Source organism: Phyllobates terribilis, unplaced genomic scaffold (assembly GCF_046119375.1).
Source record: "Phyllobates terribilis strain yellow unplaced genomic scaffold, ASM4611937v1 Scaffold_5897__1_contigs__length_48388, whole genome shotgun sequence".
Taxonomy (NCBI): Eukaryota; Metazoa; Chordata; class Amphibia; order Anura; family Dendrobatidae; genus Phyllobates; species Phyllobates terribilis.
In genome coordinates, this window is record NW_027368642.1 from 1 (window position 1) to 11246 (window position 11246).

Sequence of the window (11246 nt, forward strand, 5' to 3'; positions counted from 1 at the left end):
TGTACATATCATCATTTTATTTATTTATTACCTCTTATTTGTTTAATGTGTATAAATTTATTAAATAAAATAATATTTATTTATAACTTAATATTATTTTATTTAATATATTAAAATAATATTGATTTATAAATAAATAATTTATCAATTATATACATGATTTATAAATTATATTTATAATAAATAATTTATTAATTATATATATAAATAAAAATAATTTATATAATACTGATAAGTTATTTATTATAAATATAATTTATAAATCATGTATATAATTGATAAATTATTTATTTATAAATAAATATTGTTTTAATATATATAAATAAAATAATATTAAGTTATAAATAAATATTATTTTATTTAATAAAATAATACACATGAAACAAATAAAGAGGTAATAAATTTTAAAAAAATGATGATATGTACACATGAAACAAATACCATAGACGGTCTCGTGGTCGAAAGTTGAATCCGAACCTCCCAGGTTCGAATCCCAGCGCCCCCAAAAAATTTTCTAACTTTTGTCTTAAAAAAATAGAAATTCTTCACTTCATCTAAGGGCAAAATAGTAAATTCATCTATTCTTAACGGATTTTAACGGAATAAAGGACATGGGTGGGGATTTGCTTACGGGAACAATATAAGGGGTAGCGTTGTATAAATAGTAATATAAGGGGTGTTTTAAGTCAAATTCACCCATATAAAGGGTGTTTTAAGTCAAATTCACCCATATAAGGGGTATTTGTTAGCAAATTTCTCAAAATTCAATATTCAATTTAGTTTTTTGAATTATGAGCAAAAAACATTAAATTATGAACACACGACAATATTCTAAAATAAAATAATATAGGATTATATTCTAAAAACAATGAAAAAAAGAAGTTTGAACTATGTATAAAAGTTGTTTATGCGACACATTTTCATCTTTTTTTTTCAGTATGTAGTTTTACAAATTCATTTTTTATATTTATAATCTAATATTTGTATTATTTGAATGATGAGATTGAGCTTGACAGTTTAATATCTAATTTAACCATAACCAAATTCTACATTATATTTCCACCAAATGTATTTGTATATTTTACATTAAGATAGATGAATGCATAGTACTTACCGATCAAGTTGTAAATAGGAGCACAGCTTTCATTAAGAGTAGACTGTAGTAAAGGACCGATTGTCCCAGCCTGGACATATTTTAACCAAATCAATAGACTTTTCTTTTGCAAATTTCCAAGCAGCTTCTTCGGCCAATATCTTAGATGCTCCATACCATTTCTGTTCCATACAATACCAATAATACCATGGCTAATTTTAGATAAATATACGACATATAGTATTAAGTATATATCATTATATGGGTACATAGGACTTAGAAAGTAGTGATGGTACTATTGAACCTGAACCGTTTAAACCGGACCATAATCTGACCCAACAGAACCGGTCAAACCCGAAATCCGAACCGCCGGTTCAGGCATATATAGGTTCAAGTTCCGGTTCAACATATCCTTGAACCTTGAACCGTGAATAATCAATTCCTGAACCTGAACCGGCAGTTTAGGTTAACGGCCTCTTCAACCACCTTTTTAACATTGAGGTCCGAACAACCAGTTCAAAAGTTTTTTTAATTTTTAAAGTAAAATTTTACTTTTCTTAAAAAGATTTGGAACCGGTTGAAAGTCGGTCAAACCCTGAACCGGCTGAACTTGAACAGGCTACCGGTAAGGGCCGGTACCCATCTACTTAGGAGGTAGGTCGACCAAGGAATTAAACCTTTTGTTTTGTGCATGAGTAGGGATGAGACCACCAGGTCTCGTCAACAATAGTGTGAGGGGTGATTGGTGTATCATTGATGAGCATGGCTGCAATAGAAGATGTTAAAACCACCCTCTTCACTGATGAACCAAACTTAGCACATGACTTTAGAACGTTCATTGTGCCTTCAATAGCTGGAACTAGTAATCTTTCTTCTGCCTGTACGTACGTGTATGTCAACGTGCATATGATACCATATACAATCAGGCTTGTTTTCATTTATGGAAATGAATTAGCACAACAACAAAAAACATGTAACGCGCATATCTTATCATTAAGTAAACAATTGCAGTGTGAGGAGCAAGGCACCTGTTGATCATGACACTGTATCAACACCGGGGAGGCCGTATGAAAAACTCCACCAGCCTTTAATTGCAGCATCAATGAACCCTCTTCTGTCAGATCGGCTTTGAACAAATGTAGCCTCTCCTTTGCTCCTTCTAGAACAACCAAGTGACCTATCTTCTTCGAATCACCTATAGTATATATCAATTGGCATTACATAGCAAGCATATATGCTGTATATAAAACGAGAAAGACTGGCTTACTTGGGTCGCGAACTGTTGCATGAACAGTGTAGCCACGGAGTAACAACTCCTTAACCAGCCAAGAGGCGATGTAGCCGGAAGCACCACTCACACATACTAATTTTCCTTCCCCGCTTAACTTACTCATTAAGTTCTATTTAATCTACTCAACTTTTAATTTTTAATCGCTTATGATCCATCGAGCTTGTGCAATATATAGAGACTATCTATTCAATATTTTCCGATTATGTCGTCATGGATTACGCCATCGCAAATCTCGGCCATTTTTTCGACGTTGTACTGAACTCTACTACTCACGCATATGCATTGTGCCCTACCAGTTTGTAATCAAGTTACTGTGCTCTGTCTTAGATAGACACTCTTTTATTGCTAGATACATGCACAAGTATCACTTTGGCTCCGTACTTTGAACGAGGTTAATAACATAATATTCGATATTATTCAAATATATTATACAGTTATTTTTTGAAAATTTTGTTACGCTCGGTCGACCTGAATCCGACCTTCACTCAACATAATCTGAGTAGAAGAAGTTTTTTCTGACCAATCGGTTGGAATTTGATTCTATTTAAATCTGAACGATATTTTTTATAAGACTCAAACTTGAACGATGCTAACTTAATATGTTTGAAAATTTAATGTTTTGTTATTCAATTATATATATATATAGTATCACTCTCTAGTGAAATGACTAGTTATAGTAAAATATTGATCAAATCAAGAGCGTTAGATTAATTAAAAATAGATAGACTAGATTTAAGCTAAATAAAACCCAAAAAAAAAGAAAAATAACACACATTATAAATTATCGCATTTTCAGGATTGTGTGTGATTTTCTCAATCAATACCCATAATTTGTTCAAAGGCTATCTCAAAGTCTATTGCCCGTTGAACATATCTAATCTACTAAGTCATTGATTCATTTCTACTTATAAATTATAATGACCATGCCGCTCTTTTCTCTCTCAATCAATTGTGTCTGTGAGGACGGCACACCGGAGGGAGATGCATCAGAGACGAGTGGTTTGTCCAAGGAGGGCGACATGCCGTAAGAGACAATATGTCGACGTAGAGTGGATGAAAAGATATGGGTCTCCCTACAAGAGGTTTGGGGCGATGAACCACGGTGTTGATGGTCACCTTCTTCCTTGTCGGAAATGCAAGGACTGTGAGGAAGACAAAGGACACGAAATAGCTCTCTGATTGGGTTTATTGTCTTGGGTAAGAAGACATAAACAACTAAATTGCCTAAATTAGTGTAATTTGTCGATCAACAATGGAAAAGTGGAATGAGTTGAAAACGTAAAGAATAAATGATAACAATATTTAGATTAAATTGCTCATTTTACAAATGAGTCGTAAATGAAAGTTGATTAATTCGTCTAATACATTTGAGATCACCCTTATTTATACTAGAAATTCATATATACCACGTCCAAACAACGTCCATCTCCACATCGCTCGGTCTTGGATATCTAGTCAAGTGTGTTGAACGGAGCCAACATTACAATACACGTCATTCCTCTAACAGCTAGCTCTTGATACGACGGTTTGATTTGGTAGATTCTTGGGCCTTTTTTCTCTTCCGATCCTGATCTAGATTTTGGCTCAACAATTATCCCAAAAGAGGCAATCACTCGAGGGAAAGCAGTTACGGACGGTTGAGTCTTTTCACCACAAGAGGACTTACCCGTGGTGAATTTTTCTTCTTTTAACCAAGGCGAGGAGTACACATGGTTATAATTACCCTCTCCCACAACAGTCTCATCACTTTACTGTCATTGTAAATTCTTCTTCCAAGGCAATTATCTCTTCTCCTTCCCAAGATTCTCTCTTTTCCACTATGTCCTCTCTGATCACTTCTTCCACTAGAGCCACCGAGTCCGACAACCCTCGACCTTATTCTTGGATGAAACCGACGTAGATATGAATGAGATGACCCCTGTCAGCATGGAAGAAGTCCTGAAGGTATGAAAATTTCAGCGGATATCATGATCAGGATATCCGACGGCAAAGGAAGAGTTGAAACTAGATATGACGGTTGAATGTGCTTCTACGACTACCCTTCAATGTATAGCATGTATTCCCCTTTTCTCCATTGGTTCAGGGAGTTCTTCTATGACTTGATTAATTGTCAACTGATGTCCCAAGAATGGAGGATCTTGCGTATCCTCGACTGCCTCAACGAAAAGTAGGATTTTGAGATGACCTTGGATGACGTGGACAAATGGTACCTTCCATCGGCCTCTAAATCCTTCCGATATAGTTTGAAGAGCAAAGCGTCGTGCAAGTCCATCTCTCTGAGCCTTAGTGTTAACGACTGAGGGTGGAAAAGGTGTTTCTTTTTCATCGTTGTGAAGTGACTAGGGTAGACTATTAGTTCCTTCTAGACTAAATGACAGTGGAATGTTGCTTTTTTATTACGCATATATGTTTATCTTTGTTATTCAATTCAGATCTAACCGTGTATATGTAAAAAGCCGACGACATTTGAGCACTTCCCTGATCCAACCATCCAACCAAAGCTCTCTCTTGATGTGGAAACTCCCCTTGGTGTAAGGAAGTTTGATAATGCGCCCGCACCTTTTCCTCTTCTGCTCGTGGCATCGTCTCCAACCAATTGTAAGGAACTTGTGTTGTCTTACTTGCCTTAAAATTTTGTGTTAACTTACATGTTTATGATGTATTGTGCTTAGATTTGTTGTTTCAACGTCGTCTTATCAAGGGATCATCCATCCATATGCCAAGATCCTAATGGAATCTAGGAGAAAGAACGAACCCTTGTCCTCCAAGACAATTTCCAAGCTGCCTCTTGTCCCGTCATTGAAGAAGGGTAAGAGACCAGTCATTGAACCAGTGTCCGAGATCTTCCCTCACAGTTTTACGAAGATCATTGTCGACCTCCGCGCCCTGTCCACTATAGATGATGTCATTTCTTTGCCTGTGTTAGAGAACCCTGATGATGCGGTCAATTTGTTATGGATGGTAAACTATTTGATTTCTTGATTCCGTGGTAGATGGGGATTTTCTTTTTCTTTGATTGCTCATTCCTAGCATATGAATTTTAACATCTGAGATCTAGCTATGGAAAAGCCAAGAAGTTGTATGCAGACTATCAGAAGAGGCTAGATGTTGGCGAAGAGGAACTTGCCAGGTTGAAAGAGTAGGTGGCAACATCTGAAGAGAAGATGAGGAGGTTGAAGAGAAATTGAGGATAGCTGGAGAAAAGTTTGTGGTAGCTGACGATCGGATCTGCTCTACATAAGAGGAGGCGTTGAGGTTGAAAGCTCGTGTATCAGTGCTAGAGAGAGAAATTCGTCGAGTGAAGGATTCGTGTGGAGAAATATTTGTTGTTGTGGGAGGATACATCTGCACCAAATCCAGAGTGGAGATGATCGAGGAGTTTTAAAGAGGATGATACTATGACTGGGACTTCGAGGATGAGATCGAGGCGATGGACAAGAACTACCCAAAGGGTACCCCCATGCTGAGCATCTGAGAGCTTGGAGGATCTTGTCCCAAGGATGCGGAGTTTGGTCAACCTGCTACCTCTGGCTACATCATCATGGAAAAAGTCAAGGAATCCCAAGAGGATGACGCCTATGTTGTTTCCTGATCCATTTCTTTGTCATCCGTACTAAAAATCTTTGTGTGTGTTTATGTTTGAACTTTTATTTTATCTGCCTGTTTTTCATACTATCTTGTTGAACTTGAAAGTCCTTCGACAGAGAAGGCAATTATGTTTGTGTTTTAGTGACCTATCTACCCTAGAGGGTCGCATTTATATAAATATATGGTCAGACACAGAAGGTCCCTATGTAGATGGATCTCGTACCTTTACTTATGTGTTTTGTGATCATGGGTCTTGGATGTGGACCGTTTCGACCATGCAATGTAACTATGGTTGTGGATTAGTTTTGCCTGTCATTGAAGGAGAATAGGTCTGCAATATGTTGTGAACACTATTATTGTGGTGACAAGGGAGAGAACAAGGCGTATCTTATGTTGTGTAGGGGTATAAAGATTTGTTACCTTATTTTGGTTCTAAGGCAAGTGATTTATCGACGTCCATTTTTATGTTTAATCCCTTGTGTTCCAATAAATCGTGTTTATTCGTCACAGATCTCCTTGTTATGTTAATTTATTGGTCAAGGGGTGTTTCCCTTTAGACACATAAAAACTAGTTTGGCCAAGGATTGATCGTTAGATATAAGCCCAACCTTGGTATTATGAAACGTCCTTATCATTGTCAATGTAGAGCCTGTACGTGCCTTGCCCCATGTCCTTGATGATTTGATACTGACCTTCCCACTGCGGGGCTAGCTTACCGTTCCTTGGATCCTTGGTATTCTGAGTTCTGGAGGACCAATTTTCCCAAGGTGAAATCCTTGACGTGTACATTAGTGTTGTAACTTTGTATGACTTGTTGTTAATATCTGACCATGCATAGTCTTGCCTTCACTCAAACATCGTCTACTGAATATAATGTGTGCCCCAGGTTGACTTCATTTTTTAGGGTCTGCAAACCTACCTGGTGATTGGGAGAAGTACTTCTGCTAGGATGACTACCACACATCCGTAGACCAAGGTGAATGGAGGTTGTCCAGTGGGATTTTTGGGTTTAGTCATGTCGGATGAAAGTACGTAAGATAACTTATTGGCCCACTTCCCTTTAGCGTCGCCTACTCGCTTCTTGAGGTTATTGATGATGATCTTGTTGTTGGACTCTGCTTAGCCTTCGCCTGAGGATATCAAGGGGTTGACATCACTAGGTTGATGTTCCAACAAGAGGAGACTGTTCTTGTCTTTTGGCCGATGAATTGAGATCCATTATGGCATACATCTTTAAGGAAATCCTGAACACGTAGATGATATTTTTCTTGATGAAGAATACAGTGTCTTTTCCATGACTTCCACTTATGCTTCAACCTTCGATCAACTTAGAGAAGTAGCCTGTCATGCCGAGGAAGAACACTCATTGCTCAGCAGTTGGTGGCATTTTACTGGCTATATCCATCCCCCACCTCATGAAAGGTAAAGGAGGGAGAGTGGGATGTAGGAGCTTTGTGTAAGGTATTGAGGCGTGTCTCTAGCATGTGATGCAGCGTTTCATGAACTCGATGACATCAAATTTCATGGTCATCCAGTAATATAATAGTCATCATTCTTTACAGGCCAAGCTTTGTCCTCTAGCATGGTTGCCACATTCTTCGCTATTAAGGATAAGATAAGTGTTTGTGCATCGGTTGTTGTCAGGCATTTGAAAAGGACGCATTTCGTTGATTTACTTAAAAGTAAAAAGTCAATCATATAATATGATAGGGACTGATTGTACATTGATGCGGCGAGCCCAGCTTGTCTGATGGGAGTCTTTGGTGTAGTAGCAATCTGATGACAGGTGCCACCTAGTCTTCTGAGTTTTCATCCTATTGGATTAAGGAGACTATATCGATGCTGCCCTTTTCCGTTTTAGAAACTGATGGGGATAATTTATGGATCAAAAATATTGTCGGGTACGCGGTAGGGTGAAGGGTGGACCCAAGTTTGGCTAGGGCTTTGGTCTTGGCGTTTCGGTCTCTTGGCACTTGGGATATGGATTTTTTTTTGAATTGGGGAATTAAAGATTGGATGAGAGTCAGGTATGTGATATGGAGAATTTTTATAACAAAGGAATTAAATATTGGACGAGGGTTGGGTATCTTGCCATCATGTCGTATTTAGTTGTGTATTCTCCTTGGACTTGATTGACTAGTAGCAGAGAGTCACAAACTACCTATAAGTTGACTACCTATAGGTATCGTGCTAGGTAGAGGCAAAAGATTAGTGCCTCATATTTTGCTTCGTTTTTGTCTCTTTATGTACACGTTGTTTTGCCCTTGATCAGCCCAGGCCCATATGACGTCCCTAGGTTATGTCTAGCGACGAGTAGACGTGTTTAGGTGTAGACGACAGACCATGAGAAAGTGACGCGTACCATTGGAAAGTGATGTTAGGTAGTGCAGAAAGTCAGACACAAATCTCAACTATGCATTCGAGGAATCCGGGATGTGGACGACATGGTTCTTGTTGTTTAATGTTAATTTTATTATTAATATAAATACGTGTAGTTCATTTTGTTTGTGACACAATTAGCAACACATGGTTATCAGAAACTCTCAAGCATTTGTGTACTCTTCACCATTAATACAATCCAATTATTCATATATTTGATTTTTCTTTCTATATTCCAATCCAATTGACTAATTACCTCACTTTTAAGGCAATTTAGACGAAGTTTTTTTTCCCGGAACAATTTGACGCCCCACATGGGGCAATTAGCCGGTCTTCCTTACTAAATCGGACACCTTTATTGTTTGTCTTTCATGGCCGACACAGTCACCTATCCCACAATCCTTGACAGTGGTAAAAAAATTATTACCGAGGAAGAAACCATGTTCCAACAAGACAAAGGAAAGAAAATGACGGAAAACTCTAAGGAGTCCATACAAAGCTAGATTTGAGAAATGGCCCAGGCCATGCAATCACTTCATCACTCTCTTGTTGATCAACGTCGAGACTATGATTCTCTCCGCGAATCACTAGGTGCCGAAAATACTAGACGGACGACTAAAAATTCCATGTTGAAATCGCAGGTACATTCATGCGGACACGTAGCCTCAGGGAGCCGGAGGCCGACCAACCTTGAGGGAATTCAGACTAGGCTCAACATTGACTTCTTCAAGGGAAAGTCGGGGCACGCGCCTGCTCTCCCCAAAATCTTGGTAACGACAACCTGACCTTAATTTTACTCCTAACCATGTATCATTTGAGACATTAGCAATGGTTGATAGACACGGAGCCAATGCTAACCAGAGGATTGGAGGACCAGACGTCCAAACTCTCTTTCAATATGCTATCGATACCCGTCTCGAGTCCGCCATGAGATCTCTCGACTAAAATATTTTCTCGAATTCGATGATCCCTCCACCACTCGAAGAGAGGCGATCAATGGAATCAAAGAATCACCCTTCTTCGACATGATCCCTAACGTGGCAATCCCCAAGAAAGTACGTCTCCCACCAATGGAGAAGTACAATAGCATGACCGACCAGTCCGATCATTTGGACATATATAAACAAACTCTTAAGACTGTAACCATACCGATAGATACCAAGGAGGAACTCATGTGCCAGAGTTTTGTCATGTCCCTCATGGGGTCGGCCCTATCATGGTATATGCACTTCCCTAAGGGTTGATCGCATGTTTCTATAAACTATTCAATGCTTTCAAAATTCAATTTTCCAGTAGTCCAAAGTTAGAGAACAGTCTAGCAACATGTACCGTATAATACAACATGCTAACTAACCTCTATAAGCTTATCTTAGCATTGTATACTAATAAAATGGTCAACATCCCCTTTTGCGATTCTACTACGTCGGTAGAAGTGTTTCGGCGTGGTCTGGTTAAAGGGAGTGAGCTATATCACAACTTACCAATTACCCTTGTCGTGCCTTCAAGGATGCGCATGCAAGGGTGTTGGATCACATTCTCTTAGAAGAGGGACGACATCCCATCCAAGGTGGACCAGAATTCTAATCGCATAGACCGACGGCCCCGTTATGACAACAAGAATGACATACTGAGTCAGCCCTACCCTGCCAAACTAGGAAATAGCCGCGATCGGGGATAGTCGGGGAAGATGATCCCGCACTTCCTCCTAAGATACAATCATATAATTTTAACATCACACGCCGAACTTGTTCAGGCCTTTGACGAAATGGCAAAATATGTGAGATGGCCCCGTAAGATGGACAAAACAGAGTCACGGTGAGAATATGTCCAACTGGTGTGACTTCCATGCCGACCATGGTCACTCCACAGACAAATGTGTTGCCTTAAAGCGTGAAGTAGCCCGTCTCCTTGAAAAAAAGATTGCTTAGATATGTCATCTCTAATCATATCCAGTTCACGTTGGAATGACACATCAATGTATTAGAGGGTTGCCCCTCTTCTCCTGTCCTTGCCAAGGTTAAAAATTGCATTTCAGGTGTTTGGAGATTTGCGAAATGTTGTATTCTTCCGCCAAGAAAAGCGCTAAGAAAAGCCTAGGCGACACGCCACTGGCATCAGACACGGTGCCCAAGAAGGTCAGCGACTTACTCCCGTTTAGATTTAGCGATGAGGATGCTAACGACAATTATGAGCACCACGTTGGGTTAGTCATTACATTATTTGTAGAGAACTGCTTAATCCGCAAGATCCTAGTCGATAATGGTAGTTTCTCGGACACCATCACCCTCTCTGCCTTAAAAGAGATAGGATTATTCGAGGTGGATATCAACCCTCGACGCCTGCCCCTTATCGGGTTTAGCGGGGAGGTGAAATATACACTTGGGAACTTCGTCCTCCCAGTCTTTGCCCCTTAGCGGGTAAGTGAAATTTAATGCCATAGATTGTGAATCTCCTTACAACTATATTATGGGTAGATCTTGGATTCACACAATGATGGAAGTTCCATCCACCTATCACCATACTATAAAATTCACTACGAAATGGGAAGTACAAGAGGTGAAAGGTGAACAACGACTAGCCCGAGAGTTATATGTAGTGTTAATGAAAAATGCGATCGAACAAAAAGACGCTTAGCAATCAATGGACGAGGGACGATCGAGAGGGTACCTCGATCCAGAAATGGAAAAGCTCGACGAAGTATGACTAGACCCTTCTTCGCCCAGTCAGGTCGTCAAAGTCGGATCAACCTCGACGATGAGTCGTGACATGACTGCTTTCTTTCTTAAGGGAACGGGCTAATAGTTTTTCTTTGACACATGAGGACATGATAGGCATCTCCCCGTATGTCATCATACATAGATTAATCGTAGATAAAAAGAAATCCTCTAGTAAAGC

The 11246-nt window shown here is 39.2% G+C and overlaps 1 pseudogene; it reads right to left on the bottom strand.

The window, feature by feature from the left end:
• Positions 1 to 986: 986 nt before the first annotated feature.
• On the bottom strand, positions 987 to 2487 carry LOC141250551 (uncharacterized; annotated as a pseudogene).
• Between the last annotated feature and the right edge of the window lie 8759 nt (positions 2488 to 11246).